The sequence below is a fragment of the Mobula hypostoma genome, chromosome 10 (genome assembly GCF_963921235.1).
Source record: "Mobula hypostoma chromosome 10, sMobHyp1.1, whole genome shotgun sequence".
NCBI lineage: Eukaryota > Metazoa > Chordata > Chondrichthyes > Myliobatiformes > Myliobatidae > Mobula > Mobula hypostoma.
Window position 1 is genome coordinate 81,234,444 of NC_086106.1, and position 27,887 is coordinate 81,262,330.

General features: G+C 43.0%; 1 protein-coding gene across 6 annotated transcripts in view; it reads left to right on the forward strand.

Moving 5' to 3' along the window:
• klf8 (Kruppel like factor 8) overlaps positions 1–27,887 on the forward strand; it is a 190,439-nt gene that overhangs the window by 5,630 nt on the left and 156,922 nt on the right. The window contains exon 1 of one of the 6 annotated variants that reach the window (XM_063060726.1): positions 5,735–5,988. The exons of 3 other annotated variants lie outside the window; for them this stretch is intronic. The gene's annotated coding sequence lies outside the window, so the exon portion shown is untranslated. Of the gene's footprint in view, positions 1–5,734; positions 5,989–27,887 lie in introns of those variants that run through there. 2 more of the 6 variants (XM_063060724.1, XM_063060727.1) reach the window with 2 other exon arrangements.

Consider the following 27,887-nt stretch of genomic DNA (forward strand, 5'->3'; position numbering starts at 1 on the left):
CCAGTAGGAAACAAGGTGGACGGAGACTGGATTGAAGTTTTCTAGTGTAAATTGAGCTGCTATAGATTTTGTATGTTAATTTTGCCTGAGCATTGAGAGGTAACCAGCAAAAATAATCTGAGGAACACCATTGTGAAACTACCTCATGAGTGGTTAGCCTATGGGTATCAGAGATGTATCTTTGCTGAAATTATTGAGTCATTCTGAGAAGTGTGGATAGATAGGATTGCAACCAGTAAAATAACTTCTGTGAAACTGTACATGGAGATGAGATACAAGATGTTGCTATAAGCAATGGTGTTGGGAGGGCATGTGGCTTGGTTCTTTAAATCAGGGGTCCCCAACCTTTATTGCACCACGGACCGGGTTAACATTGACAATATTCTTGCGGATCGGCCGGCGGACCAGGGGGGGTGGGGGGGGTGAGTGGGATAGGGTTGCCAACTTTCTCACTTTGTTTACCCCGAGAAAGACTACCTTGACCATGAAGCCTTGCGCTGGCACTTGTGTGCTCATGTGTGACATGCGCATCAGTGTACGTGCTGATTTATTTTCTACAAATTGGTTTAGGCGATTCTGTTCAGTGAAACTACACTGTTCATACATTATACAGCAAAGTTGCTGGTGAACGCAGCAGGCCAGGCAGCATCTCTAGGAAGAGGTACAGTCGACGTTTCGGGCCGAGACCCTTCGTCAGGACTAACTGAAGGGAGCGCTGGTAAGAGATTTGAAAGTGGGAGGGGGAGATCCAAAATGATAGGAGAAGACAGGAGGGGGAGGGATGGAGCCAAGAGCTGGACAGTTGATTGGCAAAAGGGATATGAGAGGATCATGGGACAGGAGGCCTAGGGAGAAAGAAGGGGGGGGGAAATCCAGAGGATGGGCAAGGGGTATAGTCAGAGGGACAGAGGGAGAAAAAGGAAAGAGAGAGAGAAAACGTGTGTATATAAATAAATAACGGATGGGGTACGAGGGGGAGGTGGGGCATTAGCGGAAGTTAGAGAAGTCGATGTTCATGCCATCAGGTTGGAGGCTACCCAGACGGAATATAAGGTGTTGGTCCTCCAACATGAGTGTGGCTTCATCTTGACAGTAGAGGAGGCTGTGAATAGACATGTCAGAATGGGAATGGAACATGGAATTAAAATGTGTGGCCACTGGGAGATCCTGCTTTCTCTGGCGGACAGAGCGTAGTCTATTCCGCAGAGTCCAGTCTATTCCACAATTTAGTTTTCGTTACATTCATTGCAGAAAACCCCGCTTCGCCGAGATATGTTGGAAATGGAAGCAACATTTTCAGTGCTTTCGTGGCTATCTTAGGATATTTAGCCTTGACTTTGATCCAGAATGCCGGCAGAGATGTTATGTCAAACATACTTTTCAGCCCGCCGTCATTTGCAAGCTCGAGGAGTTGATCTTCCCGTGCTGACATGGATGACACGCGGGTAATGACCTCGCGTGCATTGAAGTTCAACAGTGGGCGTGACAGGGAATGAGGAAAGGTGCAACTGACTCATGTCGCCAAATCATATCATTTCCTCACAGCCTCGTGGTTGGGGATCACTGCTTTAAATGATTATAACTTTAAAAAGTGACAAATCCTTTAATGCCAGAAAAAAAGTAGGGGTATATTGTGGAAGAAAGAATGGTATGGGCTAAGAACATTAATGATGCCAGTTGCTGCCAAACATTGAAATCAAATGTCAAAGGTTCAGTTTAATGTCAGAGAAATGTGTACAATATACAGCCTGAAATGCAACACTCACAACACACTGGAGGAACTCAACAGGCTAGGCAGCATCCGTGGAAAAGATCGGTCGATGTTTCGGGCCGGAACCCTTCATCAGGCCTGAAGAGGGAAGGGGCAGAGGCCCTATAAAGAATGTGGGGGGAGGGTGGGAAGGAGAAGGCTGGTAGGTTCCAGGTGAAAAACCAGTAAGGGGAAAGATACAGGGGTGGGGGATGGGAAGCAGGGAGGTGATAGGCAGGAAAGGTGAAGAAGAAATAGAGGAAAACACAATGAGTGGTAGAAGGAGGTGGAACCATGAGGGAGGTGATAGGCAGCTGGGGGAAGGGAGCAGAGTGACATAGGGATAGAGGAAGGGAGGGGAAGGGAATTACTGGAAGTTGGGGAATTCTATGTTCATACCAAGGGGCTGGAGACTACTTAGACAGTATATGAGGTGTCGCTCCTCCAACCTGAGTTTAGCCTCACTATGGCAGTAGAGGAGGCCATGTATGGACATATCTGAATGGGAGTAGGAAGCAGAGTTGAAGTGGGTGGCTACCGGGAGATCCTGTCTGTTGTGGCGGACAGAGTGGAGGTGCTCGACGAAGTGGTCCCCCAATCTGCGTCGGGTTTCACCGATGTACAGGAGGCCGCACCGAGAGCACCGGATGCAATAGATGACCTCAACAGACTCACAAGTGAAGTGTTGCCTCACTTGGAAGGACTGTTTGGGTCCCTGAATGGTGGCAAGAGAGGAGGTGTAGGGACAGGTGTAGCACTTGTGCTTACAGGGAGAAATGCCAGGTGGGAGATCCGTGGGGAGGGACGTATGGACCAGGGAGTCGCGGAGGGACCGATGCCTGTGGAAAGTGGAGAGGGAAAGATGTGCTTAGTAGATGTGCTTAGCTCTGTCCGCTGCAACAGACAGGATCTCCCAGTAGCCACCCACTTCAACTCTGCTTCCCACTCCCATTCAGATGTGTCCATACATGGCTTCCTCTACTGCCATGATGAGGCTAAACTCAGGTTGGAGGAGCAACACCTCATATACTGTCTAGGTAGTCTCCAGCTCCTTGGTGTGAACATCGAATTCTCCAGCTTCCGGTAATTCCCTTCCCCTCCCTTCCTCTATCCCTATGTCACTCCGCCCCCTCCCCCAGATGCCTATCACCTCCCTCATGGTTTCGCCTCCTTCTACTACCCATTGTGCTTTCCCCTACTTCACCTTTCCTGCCTCCCCTCCCCCACCCCTTTATCTTTCCCCTTACTGGTTTTTCACCTGGAACCTACCAGCCTTCTCCTTCCCACCCTCCCCCACCTTCTTTATAGGGCCTCTGCCCCTTCCCTCTGCAGTCCTGATGAAGGGTTCCGGCCCGAAACATCGACCGATCTTTTCCACGGATGCTGCCCGACCTGCTGAGTTCCTCCAGCGTATTGTGAGTGTTGCTTTGACCCCAGCATCTGCAGAGTATTTTGTGTTTACATCCTGAAATGCTTTCTCTTCACAAATATCCACAAAAACAGAAGTGCCCCAAAGAATGAACGACAGAAAAATGTAAGAATCCCAAAGTCACCCCCCCAGCTCCCCTCCCTCCTGCGCATAAGCAGCTGTGAGTAACAGTTCCCCCCCCCACCAGCAAACTATGAGTAAGCATTGGCAGCATCACCAAGCACTCAAGCGTGAGGAAAGCAATAGCAAAGACAGACTTGCAGTTACCCCAAAGACTTTGCATTACACCTGGCATTTGACATGCTGCAGATTCTCTCTCTCCCTAATAAGGGAGAAAAAGGTGTCGCTATTTTCCCAGTGAGCGGGGAGACAGAACAAACAGTTTGCTGGTTTACGATGTTAAAAGTCCATTTCATCACTTTTTTTTGAGCTCTGTGCCTGAAGATCGCAAAGATCCTGGGTCTTTGGGTCCATAGCAGGTATCCCAGCTCCCCCGATGACACACGTGTCTCTTGCTATGACACTGACCCTCGATCTGCCCGACTCCAGAGCCCCGACATCTTGGGCTTCCGAATGCGAGCTGGACTGTCAGGCGGAACCCTTGGTGTGCTGAACAACAGCCAGTCCTGAAACCCCGATTACAGGTCCCATTCCCACAAAGAACGGAAGTCAGCATGTGACTCCAGGTCAGGATCTTCAAAAGAACGCTGAAAGGGAAAATAAAGCTATTAAAGATGGAAATAAAGCTGTTTTTCCGATGATGCAAGCAAAGGAGTAGCCGTTTAGTGCCATCTTAACTTTGCTCTGCCTCTTTCTAGTAATTCTGGTGATGGTTGAGAATACTTGCTCTACCACTCTCATAGGGCTTTTGATTGTTCTGTACCCTGCAGACCTATCAACTTGGAATCCATTAATAACTACTTTAGCTTATGGAAAATCTGGACTCTTCCATCTGTTAATCACATGAAGCTACCTCTATCAGGGTACAGAAGGTCCAGGATGTTTTGGCTGTGTGAACTTTCTTATTAACCTCTTAGTTGGTTGAAACCTATGAAAGACTACTCCGACATTATTTCCTATTTGTTCAAAACTAATATTTTGGCATTTAAACTATCCTATTGGGTGGCAGGATACAGCTATGTCCCTAACAAAGGAGATGAAGGCATCCCTTCCCTTCGTAAACCTGAAGGTTACCCTTGGGCAAGGTCTAGCACCTGCTTAGCCCCCTGACCAGGGTCATGTGAAGCCATGAGAGTGGGTGGCAGATGATCGTATGAGCAGCTGGTGCATACCACAAGCCTTGGTTATGCAACCACTGATGCCAGGCAATCTCTGAAGAGTATTGATAATGGCTGGGGTTGCTCTTCTTGTAAAGACATTGCCCAGAAGGAGGAAATGTCAAACCACTTCTGGGGAAAAAAATTTCCAAGAACAATTATGGACATTGAAAGACCCAAATCATATGACACGGCACATAATGAATGAAACAATCTTAATGAGACCTGCTTTCTTACCACTGGGGCATCAGGAGTACCCAGCTCTAAGTCCACCATTAAGAAAAATCTGGCCATAAAATTGGAGTCTTAATGGTCCCCATAATAATAGGCATCCGTTAGCCTCGTGAGACCATGGATTTGCGCCTTGGAAGGTTTCCAGGGCGCAGGCCTGGGCAAGGTTGTATGGAAGACAACCTTCCCATGCTGCAAGTCCCCCTCTCTGCACCACAGATGTTGTCCAAGGGAAGGGCACTAGGGCTGATACAGCTTGGTACCAGTGTCGTCGCAGAGCAATGTGTGGTTAAGTGCCTTGCTCAAGGACACAAGAAGCTGCCTTAGCTGAGGCTCAAACTAGCGACCTTCAGATCACTAGACCGATGCTTTAACCAGTTGGCCATGCGTCAACACTGGTCACCTTAAGTCTACAGTAAAAATGTCTGAGTAACTTGACGCTAATTAAATTTTAGGCATTATGGTCAGATAATATGAATAATATTTATGTACATGCTGCTTGAATAGCTTATGGTTGTGCTCGTGTTTGTTAAGTGACATAGTTCTGGGAAATTTGACTTTTTATATCCTAGTCAATAGAAAGACTGGAGGATCTGAACTAAACTTCATAGATCCACTGAGACAGAACAGACAAAGAGTGTAATAACGTTAAATAAGAAATAGCTGATAGAGTAACGTGACAAAATATAATTTATGCAAGAAGAGGATCATTAACTTTGGAAAAACTAGCACTATGGAGCCCAAGTGATTGGAGGATAGTGCGCAAAAGGTCATATGAGGGTCAGCTGCCTAATATGACATAATTCAGCATTTTGAAGAAATTGTGGATCATTTTGTTCCCATTTTTTCCATTACAGTGACCGAGCAGTTACTCAGTGGTCATTTGTAGAGGATTTTTAACTCTTCCTCAAATCAATTACATTAATTTAAAGGGGCAGGAAAAACATGAACGGGCCACACACTGCTACAGATTCTTGCCTTATTTTCTGATATGATTCAAGCTTTTTTTTTGTTACAACCCTTACATAATGTTTTTGTGTTATATTTGTGTTAAGTCACAAACCCCCTGTTTTAAATGGTTGCTGATTCTGGGCACACTGTAGATGGAAGGAGAGGAGAGTATTGTCTTGCTTCAGCCGATGTCCCACCCACTGACCAGCAGTGCGGTAAAGTATGCCACGTGACTGCTGACGAATGCTGACAAGTGCTGTGGGCGGAAGAATAGACTAAGCTCAGAAAACCAGCAATGCAAGAAGTTTCCTTTCACCAAAAAAAAAATCCAGGACTATATGAAATAGCAGGTCAGTTTGTGTGTATACAAAAAGTGCTGTGGTAGCTTTCTGTGTCAAACAAAGCTGTGGAATAGCAATACTTTAACACAATGATTTTAAGTATGGTTTTGCTAGGCCGTTATAATTAACTGTTTCAGGAAATGGTGTAGCATTTTATAGGCTGCAACAGTGTGTTTCTGTTGTGTCTCAGCACTCATGTTTTAACTTTGTGTGTTACCTTCACTTTTATTTTCTATCCTTGTTTCGTTTAGTTTTTCCCACCCTTTCCCTCCAAAATTCCTTTCTCTGTCCTGTATCCTCAGACTGTCATTATTGATTTTTGTTTCAAGTGCTGGTGTGGCCATTGCCTGAATCACATTTGTGTTTGACTGTGAAAGGCTCACTTATGCAGAAGAGGCAAAAGGCACCTGCCCTTCTGACAGTCACACTGTTGGGCCTGGTTAAATTTCTACCATTTCACCTCTGACGTTTTGATGTAGAACACTGTTGTATTTCCATTTACGATTTGGAGCTGAATGGAGCAGATTTTGGATGTGATGCATTACTTTGAGGATACCTACATAATTTGTGGCTGGCAGAAACTGCTTTTGCTTGGATCGCCATTTTAACTGGTAATCTATAAATTGGATAGCAATGAGGTCAGATACTAAATCATTTTTTTTGGATGGATCTTATTGCACACAAAACCCACAAGGTAATACAGGACATACAGTAGTGGATGTAAACACCAATCGTTGTACAGGTTTAGTTGAGCTCTTGAAGGAGAAGTGGTATTTTTGATTGCTGCAACACTTCCTTAAAAATGTCTACCCCACTTTTGAATTTGCAGGCATATCCATTAGAAAATGTCCTTATAACAAAGTTTACTTGCATCAAATTTAGATTACTTTCAACTATTTTCAGAGCTAAATACACAAGACAAAGCCAGGATCCCACTTGCATCTCACCATGTCCTAAAGTGATTTGCACAATAATTATATTTGTGTATTTGGTGTGAATGTATCACCTCAGATGATTTGCATACAGCTAGCTAGGCAAACAGTGGGGGAGGATGAAGTATACTGTAGTTGATTTCTTTGTGGGGGTGGTTGATGGTTAAATATTGATCAGGACATCAAGATTATTCTTGAATAAACCATCACAAACAAGAGATAATCTGTAGATGCTGGAAATCCAAGCAACACCCTCAAAATGCTGCAGGAACTCAGCAGGCCAGGCAGCACCTATGGGCAATAAATTACAGTTGACGTCACTTTTTACGAAGTGTTGACTGTACTTTTTTCCATAGATGCTGCCTGGCCTGAGTTCCTCCAGCATTTTGTAAACATTGCTTGAATAAAAACCATGGTATTTGGGCTTGGTTCAATACTTTTTTCCAAGGATTGGAAAGAGAATCTCTTAAGAATGAAATACATAATTTAAGACTATTTTGACCTGTGTTTGCAGTAATGCCTGAAATCCAAGATTGTTGAGAAAACTGATATTTTCTCTAGAGAAGTGAAGTGGTATGTACTTGCTGAAAACTTCATTGCAAGGAGGGCACGTGAGCAACCATTTAAGATTGTCATTGCCCTGAACTTTTTATGCCACTGGCTCCCTACAATGCCTTTCTCACATGGTCAACCCCCATCTATCAGATCCTTCAGTCCTTTACCTTCTCCGCTTCATTCCCTCTCCGTCCACCCAGCGTGATCTATCACCTGCCAGCTTGTACTCCTTCCTGTCTCACCGCCACCTTATTGTGGCTCTTCCCCATGCCTTTCCAGTCCTGATGAAGGGGCTCAGCCCAAAATGTCAGCTGTTACCTCTCCATAGGTGCTGTCTGACCTGAGTTTCTCCAGCATTTTGTGCGTGTTCTGAATTTCCAGAATTATCCCTGCTATACCTGTTAATACTCATTTTTAATAAGTGATTTCGTTGTCCTATACTGGTTGGGGCTTCCCTCCCAGTTCTGCGTGTGGTTGAGACATAAAAGCTTTGAATGACCCAACAAGAAATTAATCTGGAAAAACATACCTTCTGTAAACAATCGGAGGAACACTTGGCAATCCTCTAAGGTAGCTGTGGATGGTGAAACAGATCATGGGATTAGATATGTTTTGTGTGCGTGTAATTTTAATTTTTTTTCACAAAACCAAGCACTTCCACTGTCTTCCAAATACTTAAATTTTTACTATTGTGACTACTCCCTTCGTGATAGAAAAGCTACAAAATAAAGACAAGCAACACACACAGAATGCTGGTGAACGCAGCAGGCCAGATGCCTCCATAGGAAGAAGCACGGTCGACGTTTCAGGCCGAGACCCTTCGTCAGGACTAACGGAAAGAAGAGGTCGACGTTTCAGGCCGAGACCCTTTGTCAGGACTAACCGACGAACTTTCTGTTAGTCCTGATGAAGGTTCTCGGCCTGAAATGTTGACTGCTTCTTCTTATAGATGCTGTCTGGCCTGCTGTGTTCCACCAGCATTTTGTGTGTGTTGCTTGAATTTCCAGCATCTGCAAATTTCCCCGTGTTTGCGAAAGTAAAGACACTTTATGAGCTATGATGTCTGTTCTAAATACTTCAGAAAGCAGTGATACACAAGCTTGGGGAGACGATTTTTGGAATGGTGCCCAAAGTCTAGTGGAAACAGTAATTGTGAAGAGGACTAAAAATAAGTAGGGAAATATAGGGTGCAGAGAGTCTTAATGGCCTGAATTGTGAAGCATACATCCAGCATTTAGATACTTGGCTGTTATCTTTAAAGGACAGAGGAAATGATGGTCTAAGTGGCCTCTTCCCAAGTGCTATGGCCTAAAGACCAACCAGAAATGTAGAGTACATGAGACAGTTTTGTAGAATTTTTAGCAGTGAATGTGTGCAAATACAAGGGGAGAATTTGAAGATTGAGAAGATGGAAAACAACAAATGTAGCTCAATAATGGATGGATGATACTTCATGGGGGGGGGTGGGGTGAGTATACCAACAGTAGTGGACTTTGTAGAAAGTTACTGATGAATTTGCATGGGTGAAGTACCAAAGAAGGAAGATCTGACAGGGGTCATGACCTATGATGATAAGACTTTAGTGAAAAGGAGAATCTTTAAGCCATTGATGATAATTTCTTCACTTCATATTCCCCAATCCAACCCAGTTCCTTGGAGATAGATGCTCTTTGGCCCAATGATCTATGCTGACCACAGCATCCTCCCTGATAATTCCATAAGACGATAAGACAAGGAGCAGAAGTTGGCCATTCGGCCCATCGAGTCTGCTCCGCCATTTTATCATGAGCTGATCCATTCTCCCATTTAGTCCCATTCCCCTGCCTTCTCACCATAACCTTTGATGCCCTGGCTACTCAGATACCTATCAATCTCTGCTTTAAATACACCCAATGACTTGGCCTCCACTGCTGCCCGTGGCAACAAATTCCATAGATTCACTACCCTCTGACTAAAAAAATTTCTTTGCATTTCTGTTCTGAATGGGCACCCTTCAATCCTTAAGTCATGCCCTCTCGTACTAGACTCCCCCATCATGGGGAAACAACTTTGCCCCATCCACTCTGACCATGCCTCACAACATTCGAAATGTTTCTGAGGTCTCTCCTCATTCTTCTAAACTCCAAGGAATACAGTCCAAGAGCAGACAAACGTTCCTCATATGTTAACTGTCTCATTCCCGGAATCATTCTAGTGAATCTTCTCTGTACCCTCTCCAATGTCAGTGCATCCTTTCTTAAATAAGGAGACCAAAACTGCCCACAGTACTCCAAGTGAGGTCTCACCAGCACCTTATAGAGCCTCAACATCACATCCCTGCTCCTATACTCTCTTCCTCTAGAAATGAATGCCAACATTGCATTCGCCTTCTTCACCACCGACTCAACCTGGAGGTTAACCTTAAGGGTATCTTGTACAAGGACTCCCAAGTCCCGTTGCATCTCAGAACTTTGAATCTTTTCCCCATTTAAATAATAGTCTCCCTGTTTATTTCTTCTGCCAAAGTGCATGACCATACACTTTCCAACATTGTATTTCATTTGCCACTTCTTTGCCCATTCTTCCAATCTATCCAAGTCTCTCTGCAGACTCTGTTTCCTCAGCACTACTGGCCCCTCCACCTATCTTCGTATCATCAGCAAACTTAGCCACAAAGCCATCTATTCCATAATCCAAATCGTTGATGTATAATGTAAAAAGAAGCGGCCCCAACATGGACCCCTGTGGAACACCACTGGTAACTGGCAGCCAACCAGAATAGGATCCCTTTATTTCCACTCTGTTTCCTGCCAATCAGCCAACACTCTATCCACGTATATAACTTTCCTCGTGTGGCACCTTGTCAAAGACCTTCTGAAAATCCAAATATACAACATCCACTGCATCTCCCTTGTCTAGCCTACTTGTAATTTCCTCAAAAAGTTGTAATAGGTTTGTCAGGCAGGATTTTCCTTTAAGGAATCCATGCTGAGTTCTGCCTATCTTGTCATATGCCTCCAGGTACTCTGTAACCTCATCCTTGACAATCGACTCCAGCAACTTCCCAACCACCGATGTCAAGCTAACAGGTCTATAATTTCCTTTTTGCTTTCTTGCCCCCTTCTTAAATAGCGGAGTGACATTTGCAATCTTCCAGTCCTCTGGAACCATGCCAGAATCTATTGACTTTTGAAAGATCATCACTAATGCCTCCACAATCTCCACAGCTACTTCCTTCAGAGCACGAGGGTGCATTCCATCTGGTCCGGGAGATTTATCTACCTTTAGACTATTCAGCTTCCGGAGTACTTTCTCTGTCGTAATTGTGACTGCGCACACTTCTCTTCCCTGCCACCCTTGAGTGTCTGGTATACTGCTGATGTCTTCCTCGGTGAAGACTGATGCAAAATACTCATTCAGTTCCTCCGCCATCTCCTTATCTCCCATTACAATTTCTCTAGCATCATTTTCTATTGGTCCTATATCTACTCTCACCTGTTTTTTACTCTTTATATACTTGAAAAAGCTTTTAGTATTCTCTTTGATATTATTTGTTAGCTTCCTTTCATAGTTCATCTTTTCCCTCTTAATGACCTTCTTAGTTTCCTTTTGTAAGCTTTTAAAAACTTCCCAATCCTCTGTCTTCCCACTAATTTTTGCTTCCTTGTATGCCCTCTGCTTTAACTTTGGCTTTGACTTCTCTTGTCAACCACGGTTGCATCCTTTTTCCATTCGAAAATTTCTTCTTTTTTGGAATATACCTGTCTTGCACCTTCCTCACTTCTTGCATAAACTCCAGCCACTGCTGCTCTGCCGTCCTTCCGGCCAGTGTCCCTTTCCAGTCAACTTTGGCCAGTTCCTCTCTCATGCCACTAATTTCCTTTACTCTACTGAAATACTGACACATCAGATTTCGGCTTCTCTTTTTCAAATTTCACAGTGAACTCAATCATGTTATGATCACTGTCTCCTAAGGGTTCCTTCACCTCAATCTCTCTAATCACCTCCGGTTCATTACACAATACCAAATCCAGTACAGCCGAATCCCTAGTGGGCTCAACAACAAGCTGTTCTAAAAAGCCATCTCGCAGACATTCTACAGATTCTCTCTCTCGAGATCCAGTGCTGACCTGATTTTCCCAATCCACCCACATGTTAAAATCCCCCACAATTATCATAACACTGCTCTTCTGACAAGCCTTTTCTATTTCTTGTTGTAATTTGTAGTCCACATCACTGCAGCTTTTGGAGGCCCATAAATAACTGCCATCAGGGTCCTTTTACCTCTGCGATTTCTTAGCTCAACCCATAAAGATTCTGTACCTTCCGATCCTATATCACCTCTTTCTAATGATTTAATATAATTTCTTACCAATAAAGCCACGCATCCCCCTCTGCCTACCTTCCTATCCTTCCGATGCACTGTGTATCCTTGGACGTTCAGCTCCCAGAGACATGCATCCTTTAGTCAGGTCTCAGTGATGGCCACAATATCATACCTGCCAATCTGTAGCTGTACGACAAGATCATCCACCTTATTCCTTATGCTGCGTGCATTTAAGTATAACACCTTAAGACCAGTATTTGGTACTTTTCACTTTGATTTCACTGTAACTTTGTTGCACTGCAACTCATCCCAAAGGCTACAAATTTGCCCCATCACCTGCCTGTCTTTCCTGACATCTTTACTGCTCACTATCTTAGATTTATTTCTGTTTTCCCCTTCCTCCGCTCTATCATTCTGGTTCCCATCCCCCTGCCAAGTTAGTTTAAACCCTCCCTAACAGCTCTATTAAACTTTCCCGCCAGGATGTTGGTCCCCTTCAGGTTCAGGTGTAACCTGTCAATTTTGAACAGGTCATACTTCCTCCAGAAAAGATCCCAATTATCCAAGAATCTGAAGCCCTGCCCCCTACACCAGTCTCTCAGCCACACATTCATCTGCCTGATCCTACTATTCTTGCCCTCGCTAGCACATGGCACGGGTAGCAATCCCGAGATTACTACCCTGGAGGTCCTGCTTCTCAGCTTCCTTCCTAACTCCCAGAAATCTCTCTTCAGGACCTTCTCCCTTTTCCTATCTATGTCATTGGTACCAACATGTACCAAGACAACTGGCTGTTCACCCTCCTCCTTCAGAATATTCTGGACCTGATCCGAGACATCTCGTACCCTGGCACCTGGGAGGCAACACACCATGCGGGTATCTCTATCAGCCTCTCAGAATCTCCCATCTGTTCCCCTGACTATGGAATCCCCTATGACTACCGCATTCCTCTTCTCCCTCATTCCCTCCTGCACAACAGCACCAGGCTCAGTGCCAGAGACCCGGTCACCGTGGGCGTCCCCTGTCAGGTCATCCCCCTCAACAGCATCTGGAACAAGATATTTGTTGCTGAGGGGGATAGCCACAGGTGTGATATCCACTATCTGGGCATTTCCCTTCCCTCTCTTGACAGTGACCCTGTTTTCTGACCCCCTGTAACCTAGGGATGACTACCTCCCTGTAGCTCCTGTCTATCACCTCTTCACTTTCCGGTGGCCTGTGTTTGGCCTATTACCTTCCAAGCCCTTCTGCATGTATCTTAAATGCTGCAATTGTACCTGCCTCAACTACTTCCTCTGGCAGCTCATTCCAGGAACTGACTACCTCCTGTGTTAAGAAGTTACCTCCTCGGTCTCACTTAAACCTCTTCCCTCTTAACTGTGCTTTCTCATTTTTGATTCCCCAACCCTGGGAAAAAGTCCTAGTCTGTACCTTTGTGATTTCATAAACTTCTGTGAGATCATCTGTAATCCTTCAAGGAATAAAGACCCAACATAGCCAACATCTCTTTCTAACTGGCCATCTAGTCCAGGCAAAATCTTTGTAAAGGAAGAACACATTGAGAATGCTGGAGGAGCTCAGCAGGTCAGACAGCATCCATGGAAAGGAATAAGCAGTTGACATATTCGGCCGAGACCCTGGAAAGGAATAGGGAAGAAGCCAGAATAAGAAGTTGGTGGGTGGGGGGGGGAATGGTGGTGGGAGAAAGAAAAGGAGGAGGGGCATCAGTAGGAGGTGATAGGCAGATAAAGAGAAGAGGTAAGGGGGAAGCCAGTGGAGAATGGAAGAAGAGGGAGAAATTACCAGAAGTTAGAAATATCAGTGCTCGTGACATTAGGTTGGAGACTACCCAAGCAGCATTGAGATGTTGCTCCTCCAACTTGAGAGTGGCTTCATTGTGGCAGAAGAGAAAGCCATGGGCCCACATGTTGGAATGGAGATTGGAACTAAAATAGTCAACCACTGGGAAAACCTTGTTGAGGACTGAGTGAAGGTGCAGTCCCCCAATTTACATTGTGCCTTACCAATGTAGAGGAGGCTGCTTCAGGAGCACCAGATACAGTAGATGACTCAAACTTGCAGGTGAAGTGTTGTTTTACCAGGAAGGACTGTTTGGGCCCCTGAATGGAGGTGAAACGGAGATGAATAGGCAGTTGTAGCTCTTCCACTTGCAAAGATAAATACTAGGAGGGAGTGTAGTGGGGAATGATGAAAGGAGAAGGGAATCTTTGTAAATCTCTTCTGTATTCTCTGCATATTGATAGTGGCTTTCCTCAAGGTGACCAAAACTGCACACAATACTTTATGCACTCTGGTAAAAGCTCCCTTCATGATTCATCTTGCTTCTCTCTCTACTTCTAGTAAGAGCTTTAATCTTTTGACTTCTGTTTGTTACAGTATCGCTGCTGATTTGCCTAATCATACCCTTGTCTCCATCTGTTGACACATTGGTCCTCATTAAAACCATTATTCTCTCTGTGCTTAGAAGTAGTTCATGTACAACTTGGAGCCCTTGGCTCAAATAAATGGATATGGTTGACATTGCTTGAGGCGATCACCAGAAATGCTGGGCTCAAATCTCCCATCAAAATTGGTTATCATTCAGTATCGTCCTGGGCTACACGTAAACTTGAGTTTTTTTTCTCTTTGTGTTAAATCTGTTACCTACTTTATACTTTATTGTCGCCAAACAATTGGTACTAAAACGTGCAATCATCACAGCGATATTTGATTCTGCGCTTCACACTCCCTGGATTACAAATATTAAATATTAAAGTTATTAAAAATAGTTAAAATTAGTAAATATAATTTAAATTTTTAATAAGTCATAAATAGAAAATAGAAAAATGGGAAGTAAAGTAGTGCAAAAAAAAACGGAGAGGCAGGTCCAGATATTTGGAGGGTACAGCCCAGATCCGGGTCAGGATCCATTCAGCAGTCTTATCACAGTTTGAAAGAAGCTGTTCCCAAATCTGGCCGTACGAGCCTTCAAGCTCCTGAACCTTCTCCCAGAGAAGGTTCTATATCTATCCTCAATTTAAAAAAATAAAATGGAAACTCATTTCTTTGTCACTGAAATAGGATGCATCCAAGCAGATACTTTGCCATCCCCTTTTCTTGCCCTGGCCCATGACGCCAAAAAGGCGTTTCCTCCCTTGGTCATAATCCTTAAATTTCTCTTTTTCCTTTTCTACCTTTATGTCCTCTGCAAACTGCCCACACCTGTGAAATAGTTTTTTAGTCTTTCTCTTTTAACTGTGAAATGCCATTTCCTCAGCTTCCCTTCCTGGCCCCTGATGTAGGCACTTGTTATTTCTGTTCTGATGTCTATTGCTGTCTAGCTATAACATTTTACTATTTGTTTGAAAAGAAGATTAAAGCTTAGATTTAAAAGGCTTCTCCAACCTTCCTTTCCTCAAGCTAGTGCATGTGTGGTACCTCTTATTCTTACCTATGTTACTCAGATATAATTTTATGAAGAACTTCAATCAGATCCTGTCCCTGCTCTCGTACTAAAACATTTCATAATTTCATCTGGCCCTGTGTCACTGTGCAAGTGGGTGCATCACATCTCTCTGATGTGTCAGTCTGGTTCAACATGTGTCTGGAATGTACACGTGGTGGCCACTTTGTTAGATGCCAGAGGTAGCTAACAAAGTGGCCAGAGTGCACATTCATGGTCTTCTGCTGTTGTAGCCCATCCACTTCAAAGTTTCAATGTGTTGTGCATTCAGAAATGCTCTTCTGCACATTACTGTTGTAACATGAGTTGTTTGAGTTGCTGTCGCCTTCTGTCAGCTTAAACCACTCTGGCCATTCTACTCTGACCTCTCATTAACAAGTTGTTTTTGCCCATAGAACTGGCACTTAACTGAACCTTTGTTTTGTTTATTGCATCATTCTCTGAAAACTCTGAAGCAGCTTTTCTCAACCTTTTTGGCCTGGAGGAATTCTTGAGATAAATTTCAGGTCTCAGGAAACACCTGCCTAAAAAAATTATATATAAAGCTCGTGGTATGTAGTGTGATAAATCAGTTGTAGAAATAATCATCCAAAAATAATTGTCAATGCTCTTTTGAATAGAGAATGAATTTTTAGCAAATCTATCTTTGTGGGGGGGGGGAGTGGAGAACAGGTAATTAAGCTTAGCTTACCTTTCATAAATTTTAAAATCTCATCAGGCAAACATAATAAATTTCTGTTAAATAGCTAGCTAAAGCCAAAATGGGATTATCTTCTTCTAAAGATGGGCCTGATAGATTTAACATAGATAAAAGTTGTAAATTGACAACATGAAAAGTTATTGACAATGCTGAATAGTAAATTTACTAAAAACCATAAGCCAAAGCAATACGAAGGAAAATATAGCCTAAGGCATAATTGTATACAAGACTTTGGGGGGAAAAAAAACATTTTGGTACCAAGTGACATGATCACTCTCAAGTATAGGCCTAGCATGTGAAACCTGTGTTTGTTTTTTTTTGCTGCACAAATACTCAATTCTGGTCAAACTTGAGATAAGCACACAAGGATTTCATCATCAACTGAAGTGAGACAATTTCTGTACTTGTTAAACAAGAAAAAGCTTGATCACACACACAAACTTAAAACTGCAGGAAAATGTTCATTGCTTTCCAATGAATGGCAGGATTCTCTTCTTTCACAGATACCCAGAACTTGTCCCGGAGTAGATCAGTGAATCTCATCTTGAGTGCGTGATCAGAGTGCAGCTCACAAAGGTCTTCTCTCAAAGTCAAGTTCTCAGGCTGAGCAGAAGATTCAGAGAAAGCGTCCCTCACCCAGTCATGCACTTGCATTGAAAGGGGGGTGGAATTCTGTTCAATTTTATTCTGTAGTTTTTCCAGGTGGTTTTCAATCAGACTTGAGACTTTCTTATATCCATCCTCACTCTCAAGCCCAAACAGCAGTGAAAACATTTCAAGATTTCCTTTTGCAACATGATTTTTCCACAGATTAAGTTTCCTTTTAAATCCAGAAATCTTGTCACTTGAAGTCAAAACATTTTCTCCAGGGCCATGCACAGACTTGTTCAACTGGATCATATGATAATAAATGTCTGAGTAGGCTAGTTTCTGCAGCCATTCTTCACCTTTAAAGCGCTTAGCAAAATCTGGCCTACTCTTTTCTTGAGGGTACTCCTGCAATTGACCTTTCAGCTCAAACACCCTACTGAGAACTCTAAGCCACCAGTACATAGCAGGGGATTGGTGTGCCCTTTGTTTTGAGATTCTGTTGGCCCTTGAAAATAATCAGTACTTCTAAATGTCATTTGGCTGTGATTTGTAGTTAAGTGTCTTTTCAATTTTGCTGGTGCCATTGCTGCATTTGTAAGTTGTTTGCCACAGACTAGGCACAAAGGAATAGGACAGTTTGGATCACCAGTCCATGTAAAACCCATTGATAAGTAGCTTTCATTGTAAAAGTGGACTTTTTTTTCTGTCTGTTGCACTAGTGCAGTAAAATGACTCAGAAGATTGTAGTTCTTCATCATTAACCTTAGAATTATCTGTAGGCCTAGGCCTAGAATCCTGCTAGAATCCCGTCTCTCACCACCTCTTCAAAAATAGCCACTTTGGACCGTCAGACACGTAAAACATTTTTACACAGGAGAGGGTGACATCACAGCCCAAGTTGGGTGAGTCCATTCAGTGCTTGGAAAACACACTTCACGCTTCTTATCAGACCAGTGTTGCGTTGCGTGTAGCTCAAAAACAATTTTAAATCACAATCTCTGATGGAACCCTAGGTTGAGAAACCCTGCTTTAGAGACTTGTGTGTGGAAGTACCAGGAGACCAGCATTTTTAGATGCTCAAACTACTCCATTTGGTACCAACAATCATTTTGTGGTCATATTCACTTAAATCACATTTCTTCCCCATTCTGGTATTTGGTCTGAACAACTGAACCTCTTGACCATGTCTGCATGCTTTTGTGCATTAAGTTGCTGCCATATGATGAACTGATTATATATTTGCATTAATGAGCAGTGGTACAGGTGCACTTAATAAAGTGGCCACTGAGGCTATGTCCACACTAGACCAGATAATTTTAAACTCCGGTTTCGCGTAAAAATGATAGGCGTCCACACCAGGTGTTTTTGAAAATACCTCCGTCCGCATTAAAACAAATATTTGGGCGAATCTCCTCCTACTGGGCATGCGCAGGACACACAGAAGACAAGTGAAGAAGAAACGGTATACTTGGTGTGCGTTTGTCCAGTTACAGACTAGAAAAACTTCAAAGGAAATTGCCAAACGAAAGACTTGGTGCGCGTTTGTCCAGAAACATTTCATCGATGAAAGGGACGACAGCTACAACTAAATGCAGTAAGGCTGGTTACTGGGCAAAAGTGAAATTTGCTGTTACCTCATTTGTTTGCCTTTACTTTTGCCATGTCTTTGTGTATTATTTTGCTGTATTTAACATATGCAATAAAATGAGTTACTGGGCAAAAGTGACAATTGCATCTATTGAATGTTTGCACAAGCAATACATTAATAAAGTACCTTGTTAAATGTACCTAAAACATGTCTGCATCAGTGTTATCTTGTATTTCCATACAATGTTACATTCGGCTGTTACTCGTCTATTGTCAGATATCGTTGTGGTGTTGTTGGTTGGGTTCAAGAAGACAACGAAATACCGCGCTGCCGCCACCATTTGTTCTGGCACGTCATGACAGCGTTTTTAAAACTAGCCGGCTAGCCCGTACACACTACAACGGCCAACCAGCGTTTTCAGATTTGACACTCCGGAGAATGTTTTAGAAAAGCTCCATTTTTGGGGAGAGGAAAACACCATTTCAGTGTGGACGGAGGGACAAAACGTAGAGGAGAAAGCTTCGTTTACGGATTTATCGGGTCTCGTGTGGACGTAGCCTGGGTGTATAGCTGTGATTTCTTTTTCTTTATTGTACAAATCGAGCTGCTACCCAGCCACTCCAGTGACCTGGTTCAATCCTGGCTCTATTTGTATGGAATTTGCATATTTTTACTAATGACTGAATGGGTTTCCTCAGGTGCTCTGGTTTTCTTCCACATTCCAAAGATATGTGGATTGGCTGTAAATTGTTCCTATTGTGAAGTTAGAATTGCATGAAGCGGTTGGGTTGACAGGGATATAGGTTAAAAAAAAATGGGATTAGTGTAAATGTGTTCTTGAGGTTTGGTCTTTGGTCTGGGCATTAGGTTGAAGGATCTGTTTCTATTACTTTATGACTCCACTCAGCTTTGTGGGGGTAATTTTACGAACTGTCCAGAGGTGGTTTAGCAACAGCATTTCTGCTCAACTTTTCGAGCAATTGGGGTTAGGCTATAAATGCTTTGCTATCAGTACTCGTATCCCTGGATTAAACAGACAGATTGATTATCACCTGTTTGAGCAGCATACACAAAATGAAAGATCCTGAAGAAGGGTCTCAGCCCAAAACGTCGACTGTTTATTCCCCTCCATTGATGTGGCCTGACTTGCCGAGTTCCTGCAGCATTTTGTGAATGTTGTTCATAATTTCTAGCATCTGCAGAATTTCTTGTGTTTAATTCCTCTTTTGAGCTTTGGACTTAAATGGGTGAGGTTTTGTGACGGCCTTGTCCATTTGCTGCTTGCTGCAGTTGTACCTCTGCTGCTGGGCATACCTGTCAAAACCCATTGTTTGGAGGGGAGGCTGTGTATGGGTAGCAGAGATGGCACTGAACTCACCTAGATGAGAACCTTTTTATATATTTGAGCGAAAAGTTTCCAATTCAGTTGACAAATTAAAAACAAAAAGACTGCGATGGCTGTGAAGCTGGCCAATTTTACGTAATGAAGTACTGAAGGTCACTATGGCTTTTGGACAGTTGCAGATATGGTCTTCCATATTACAATATTTTAAGTATAATTTAAAGTATTTTAAGTCAACTGTCTTGATTAATTCTTAACTGTTGATCTTGGGACTTTGCAACCCAGGAAGGATGTGTGTAGGTCCCCTGGCAAGCAGGTTCCTGTTTTTGCATGGCCGCCAGTGCTAGCCGTTCCTCAACTGTGTGCCTGGAATTCACTTAGTACCGTATTTTTGACCTGAAGATATATTCATGTCAGGAAACGCAGATGAAACATTGATAGATTGCTAGATGAAGATACTACCTCTTCAAATATGGCCTGTTTGACATTCTTTTGTAACTTCTGTTCATTGTTCTTTGAGTGCTGCCAGAAGCCTAGATTCGATGTACAGTTATCATCAGAGCATGTATGCATTATAGAACCCTGAGATTCGTCTTCCCCACAGACAGCTGTGAGGGGAAAAAAAGATAGATCTTTAGAACCTGTTCAAAGAAAAACATCAAACCTCACCCAAAAAAGTGAAAATGCAGAATATAAAGCACAATCAAAAGGTATGTTTCAGTTCAGCTCAGTGTTCTTTATCTGCACGCCACCCTGATTCAAAAATTGTCCAAAAATAGGAACAAAAAAATAGTGACCAGAAAGTAGTACGAGAATTAGACTCCAATCTACAAACCACATTGATTAAACCTAGCTCAGGCACCATCCTTCGACTGTGTTGAGGGAGAGGGCGCGATTATTCAAAGACCTTTCCCTCAGGAGCAGAAAGTGAGCGAGGGGGGGAGAGAGGGACCTCCCCATTCTGACACCATCCTCCAGCAACAGCGAGCAGGGGCTGGTAGAGGGTGCTGAATGCTCGCTCACTCACCTCACATCCGCCTCGATTTCAATCATCCTCTGTGTTATGATCAGCGAGTAAACTAGTGCGTCATTATGTACTGGATATTATCTTTGTAGGAGTGATTGTATGGTACTGAATGGTAGGAAGTGTGTAGAAATATTTTTCGATTTTGGTTTGATTTCAGCTACTTTCTTGAGGATGTATGATGGTTCACTTTTGCTAACTTCTGTTATACTCTGAACTGTTCTATGTGGAAACAGGATAATAACTTATTTGTAGAGTACTTTTCATATAAACAGCATAGCTCAAAGTGCTTTATCATGGGATAGTGCAAACATAAAAATAAAATATTAGTTAAAAGCAAGATTAAATAAATGGGCTTTGAGCTGGTGTTTCAAAATGCCAACTGAGTCTATATCCCTTATATTTTTATGTATTTAGTTGCATAGTTTTGGGGGCATGGTTTTTGTTTTTAAAAAAAAACTGACCTGATAGTTTTCTTTTGAGGGACAATGTTTAAATTTAAGAGTTCGAGCAGATTCAGCAAGTAAAAACGATTCTGTGATCTTAGAGCATTGAGAACTTCAAAAACAAGTCAGAGAAATTGGAAATAAATTTTAAAATATACAGGAAGGCAGTTCACAGTAGTTAGGACTAAAGTGATATGGTCCCCTCAACCTGCTTTTAGTTAAATTTGCATTGACTTTATTTCTACATCCCTCACATACATGAGTAAAAATCTTTACGTTACGTCTGTCTAAGTGTGCAATGTACAATCATAGAAATTTTTAATAAATAGAGCAGTCAATGTAACATTAACTCACGCTAATTTGAGTGTATTTTTATCAGTCTGGTGGAAGAAGCTGTCCTGGAGCCTGTTGGTCCTGGCTTTTATGCTGCGGTACCATTTCCCGGATGGTAGCAGCTGGAATAGATTGTGGTTGGGGTGACTTGGATCCCCAGTGATCCTTCGGGTATAAACGGGTATTCTGGTATGAGAATCTCATCACATCTCTCATGTTGTCTGATCCCACTGACATTCAAGATGGCTTCAATTTTTATTAGTCACTTGGTACTGTCCCCTGGTGCATGTCTTAAATTTTCCTTGCACTTGCCTGGCTTTTCCACTGTATGCATTAAATGACAAATGGATAGACTTCTGTGGTTGTCCGAAAGTGAAATCTTTTAGCCACAATTGTTTGAAAATTGATATGGGGCATTTCAGCCTTCAACAATTTACCTGAAGGCTATACCTTAATTTGATTTATGTACATCATCGTACTTTCATCTACTCTGTTGAATACTATTTTTTTTTTATCCCAGTAGGCAGGGATGAATTCAGATTATCATCCCTGCCTGTTGGGATTCAAAAAATGAAATTATGGCATTCAACAAAATAGATGACACCAATCAGAAGACTTCTGTGTGTATTATTTTTTCTTTTGTTCAGATGGCAGGCACAAGTATAAGGTTACTGACAGCTGCTTTACCCTGTGGTCATTTTTGAGTTGGTGCTTTATGCTAAACAAGATTTCCACGTTCTCGCCCTGCTTCAAGGATCACCGGCAACTCTGTTTGCATTGTGCCCGTATTTTGATATGAACTTGTTTATCACTTGTTTAAATTGGCCAGTGGGGTTCAATTTATTCAACTGGAGTTCTATAACATGAAATTCAATTAATGGCATTTTTTAAGTACGTGATTGCATTCACATTCTTAAAATTTGCAGAAACTTGCTTACCTGAAGGCATATACAATGAAGAGTTGGAGGAAAATATAATCTGTTCTTTAAGCTTGTGCAAAGTCAATCTTGAAGAAGCAATCTTTATTAGATAACAGAACAAGAATAGAATTCTCCTTCCAAGCCTCCCCCTCCCCCATTTCTGTACTAAACAGATGGTTCAGTGCAATTTCTGTCACCTTCAAAGAAAGAGATTCCACCACTGGACACTTTGTCCTCTACACTCTTTCAGCATTTTGCAGGGACCGTCCCCTACATGACTCCACATTTCCATTTCCACCAACTGCTATCGCAGATGATGCAACATCAGCCCTTTTGCTTTTTTCCCCTCCCATTATCCAATGCTCTAAACAGCAGTTTCTGGAGAAAGGGGCTTGAGAAACTTGTGTTTCTGATCTAGTGCACAACGTTCAACCGTATGTGTGTTGCTCTGGATTTCCCACAGTTGCAGAATCTCTTTTGAGTACAGCATTCAGTGTTCACAATGTGGTCTCCTCTACGTTGGTGAAACCAAATGGAAGTCGAGTGATTACTTTGTAAAACATCTGCGTTCAGGCCATAGAATTGACCCTGAGCTTCCTGTTACCTGCCACTCTAATTTCCCCTATTCCTCTTACTTTGACCTACTGGTCTGTGGTCTCCTGTATACTCACTGAAGGCCAATGCAATCTCGAGGAAGGTCAGCTCATTTTCTGTCTGGGTACCTCATAGCCTTCTGAACACAATATTGAATTCTACAGTTCGAGAACGATTTCTCGGTCTGTATAAAGTCATTCTCAGTTTGGCGGGAGGAGAGAGAAGCAGTGCGCTGCGCGTGCGCAGCCCTCCAGTGAAAAGTGATATTGTATCCATTAAATAGGGGCCATGGACAATTCTGATTTGATGGAGATGGATGTGAAAGCACAGAGGAACATCTGGAAAAATTTCTGAAACGCTCGTTCGCTGCTGTCGTTACTGCGCAGTCGGGAATCTTTTGGAGGGTAGGCCTCAAAATCCCCAGCTTTGCCTGCTGTTGGCGACCGAGATGGAGGTTGAATCATTCGGATAAAGATGACGCTCAGTACTCGGTGTCGGAGAGCTGATCAGAGCTCTGAGACTCAGAGTCGGATCGTGGTCGGGTATGGCAGGGAGAGTTTTTCTTCCTTCTCCCGTCTGCGTGAGATGTGGGACATCTGAGCGATTTTGAACTTTTTACTGTGCTTGTGGACTGTTCTTCATCAAGTTATGGTATTGTTGCACTGTTGTAACTATATGTTATAATTATGTGGTTTTGTTAGTTTTTTCAGTCTTGGTCTGTCCTGTGTTTTGTGATATCACACCGGAGGAAAAATTCTATCATTTCTTGACGCATGCATTACTAAATGACAATAAAAGAGGACTACGTGTCTTCATAATCTAATTTTTTGCTCTTAGAGTAGAAGACATGCTCAGTATGACCTATTACATTATTTTGTGATGTTCTCACACTCTGGCTCTGATTCATTCACTGACCACATTACCTCTGATATGATGTCACCCTATCAGAGACATCCCCATCACACACACTCCCATCACACACACTCCCTGCAGTTTAACAAATTGCTTTTGTCTCCTTTACAGTTCTAACAAAGTATCTGCAATCTGGAACCTTGACTCTGTGACTTTATTTTCTCTTCCCACAGATGCAGCCTGGTAGATTCTTTCTAGAACTTTTTGTTTCTCTTTTAGATTTCTAGCATTTGCAGCATTTTGTTTTTGATTGTCATAGGCAGTAAATGCTGGCTTTGCTAAGTGCCACCATCGAGACCCAAGAAATAAAACCTAGAAATGATTATTGCTGTGTTAAGTGTATTTGTGTGGCAGCTGCCTCTCTGGGAAGAGAGTGATCCTCTTTTAATCCTGCTTTAGAGAGCAGATTTTCATAGCAGCTCTGAGTTTGGCTCGTATGTGCCCCTAAAGATGAGAAGCAGTCTGACAGCAAACTCAACCCTTTTATTGTACTACAAAGTTTTCTCAAGATAAACCAATGCTTTTTCTTTCATACTTTAGGAAAAAGATTTGTCTATTCCATAGAGCACTGAACAGTATAATACAGGAACAGCCTCTTATCTCATAAACCTGTATCAGATTTCCCCTCTGCATCTGCTGCTCCGGAGAGAACAATGCAGGTTTATCCCACCTCTTGTTGATAGCATGTGGCCTCTAATCCAAGCAGCATCCTAGAAAACCCCTCTTGCGCTATCTCCAAAGCCTTGACATTCTTCCCACAATGGGGTGCCCAGAATTGGATTCAGTGCTCCGGATGTGGCCTAATAAAGCTGCAACATAACTTCCTGACCTTTGAACTCAGTGCCTCAGCTAATAAAGGCCAGCATGCCATATGCCTCCTTAAGCATCCCATTATCCTGTGTAGCCACTTTCAGAGAGCTATGAACTTGGACTCCAAGATCCCTCTAACACTATTAGGGGTCTTGCCCTTAACAGTGTACTGTCTCTTTTACATTTGACTTCCCAAGGTGCAACACTTCACATTTGAATATTGCTGGCATATGTTGTGAAATTCATTGTTTTGTGGGAGCAGTACACGGCAATACATAAAAACTATAAATTGCATTGTGTATATGTAATATATAATGTGTATATAATATATATTCAAACAAGAAGTGCAAAGAGAGAGGAGAAAATACTGTTCATGGGTTCATTGTCCATTCAGAAATCTGATGGCCAAGGACAGAAGCTGTTCCGGAAACTGCATGATGTGCCTTCAGGCTTCTGTACCTCCTCCCTGATGCAATGAGAAGAGTGCATATCCTTGGTGGCGGGGTCATTAACGATGGACTGCCTTTTTGAAGTATCGCCACATTTGATGGTGTCCAGGATGCTGGGGATGCCAGTGCCCATGATGGAGCTGGCTGAGTTTACAACGTTCTGCAGCCTTTTCTCATGCTATGGAGTGGCTCCTTGATTCTCAGACGGTGATGCCACCAGTTAGAATGCTCTCCATTGTGCTCTGCACCTGTAGAAATTTGGGTGTGTCTTTGGTGGCATCCTAATTCTCTTCAAGGTCTTGATGAAATATAGCCACTGTTGTGGTGCCTTTGAAATTGCATCAGTATGTTGGGCCCAGGATAGATCTTTGGAGATGTTGACACCCAGGAATATAACTGCTCACCCTTTCTACTTCTGATGCCTTGATGAGGACTGATGTGTGTTCCGTTGACTTCCCCTTCCTGAAGTTTAGAATCAATTCCTTGGTCTTGATGTTGATTGTAAGGTTGTTGCTGTGACACCATTCAACCAGCTGTCCTGTCTCGCTTCTTTACGCCTCCTTGTCACCATTTGAATTTCTGTCAACAATAGTTGTGTTGGAGCACAGTCGTGGGTGTATAGAGTAGAGCAGTTGGCTAAGTATGCATCCTTGAGGTGCCCAGGTGTCGATTGTCAGCAAGGAGGTGATATTACTGCTGATCCACACAGGCCGTGGTCTTCCAGTGAGAATGACAAGGATGCAGTTGCAGAGAGGTACAGAAGTCCAGGTTTTTGGAGCTTAGCTGGGTTAAACTCCATTTGTCATTTCTTTGTCTATATCTGCAACTGATCTATATTCCACTGTATTCTTTGCCAGTTTCCTATGCTATCCAGAACTCCAACAATCTTTTCATCACCTGCGAACTATCCAGGTCACTTATATACATCCCAGTACAGATCCTTGCAGAACACTGACCACGGACATGCATTTAGAGTAATTGCCTTCGACCACCATCCTCTGCCGTCTTTGGGCAAGACAGTTGTGAGTCCAAATGGCCAATTCGCTATTGATCCAATACCTTTTAATCCTTGATGAGCCTCCCATGAGGAGAACACCCACAGCTTGACCTTCATCAATCACCTCAACCGTAGCCTTGTTTTTAAAAAATCAAACAACAGCCTCCATCAAATTTGTGACACATGACTTGCCCTGCACAAAGCTATGCTGGCTCTCCCTAATTAGACCATGGTTTTCCAAATTCTCGTAAATCCTCTCCCTAAGAATTCTCTCCAGTAACCTCTCTACTACTGATGTGAGACTCGCTGGTCTAGTTTCTGGGTTATCCCTTATTCCCTTCTTGAAAAATGGAACAACATTAGCTAATCACCAGTCCTCGGATCTCTCCTGTGGGCTTATCCACCTTCATGCTCTTTAAGAGACTCAACACTACCTCTTCCTTTACTTCAAAATGCACTATCTTATTAATACTATCGACACTGATCTTCCTGTCTTCCATATTCTTCTGGGTAAATAATGTAAAATACTCATTAAGGACCTCAGCCACATTCCTCGTATCCAAGCAAATGTTCCCTGTTCGTCCTAGAGTGGTCCTACCCTCTCCCTAGCTACCCTCTTGCTCCTGGTAGCTCTTAAAGAAAATGAAGGTAGATATAGAATACCTTGGGATTCTCTTTTATCCTACTTGCCAAGGACTTTCCATTGCTCCTCTTGGCTTTCCTAATTCCCTCGAGTTCTTTTCTAGCTTCTTTATAATCCTCCAGGCTTTGTTTGATTCTGGTTTCTTAAGTTTTACATACTTTTTCTTGACTAAATTCATTGCCTCTCTTGACATCCAAGGTTCTCGTACCTTGGCTTCCTTCTGATAACCTGTACTCTGTGCAGTTGGTCTTTAAACACCCTCCATGTGTTGGAGGTGGACACCCAAACAGAGCTCTTCCCAATTAACTCTCCCTAGTACCTGTCTAATGCTCTCATAATTTGCCTTGCTCCAATCTTACACACTCCCACAAAGTCCATGCTTCTATAACTAATTTAAATCTTGAGGAATTGTGGTCACTGTTGCCTAACTGCTCAGCAACTGTGAGGTCCAGTACAGTCCCTTGTTGGACTGCCTACATATTGAGTTAAGACCTCCTGGCTGCACCAATTTATATTGGGGAAATTGAAGTTCCCCATGACGACAATCTTATTGAGTTGTTTTTTTAAACACCTTTCCTGAATCTGCCTACGTACCTGTTCCTCAATATCCTGGTGACTATTGGGAGGTCAGTAGTAAAATCCTATCAGAATGATTGTACCATTGCTGTTTTTGAGTTCTATCTCTATAGATTCAGTGATGAGCCCTCCATTATGTCCCCTCTAAGTGTGATATTGTTCCTGATTAGTAGTGCAACTTCTGCACACACTCATTTAGCTTCCTGTCTGTCTTTTCCAAAACATTAAAACCCTGGGACTTCACATGGTAATTAAAACGCACAGTGAAATGCATCCTTTAACAACCAATGCAACCTAAGAGTGTGCTAGGGTTGTCTACGTGTCACCATGCATCCCAGTGCCAACATAACATGCCCATAGTGTTCAGCAGAACAACATGTACGTGTGCCTGCATATCTACACATCTGTCTCCAGTCACTGGCCCAGGGTCACAGATGTTGGGCTTCTCATTCAGGATGTGCTGACCCAAAGGCCTCAACATCATGCTTGGCCTTCCAGACTCACCAGCTTCGGTCTTCAGTGGGGCCTTGTCAATCATGGGGCTTTGATTCTAGGCTTCGAACTTGAGACTTGCCTGTACCTCCAACCCTAGGACTCGCTGAGGGGTGGTCACCAGCCCTCATTCCTCCTGTGACAAGCAGACCTGAGGGAGCTTGCTGATTTGGTTGGGAGAGGGGGGTGTCATCAGCCCACTGACATTTGTTATTGACCTTGTGCATCGCTGGTC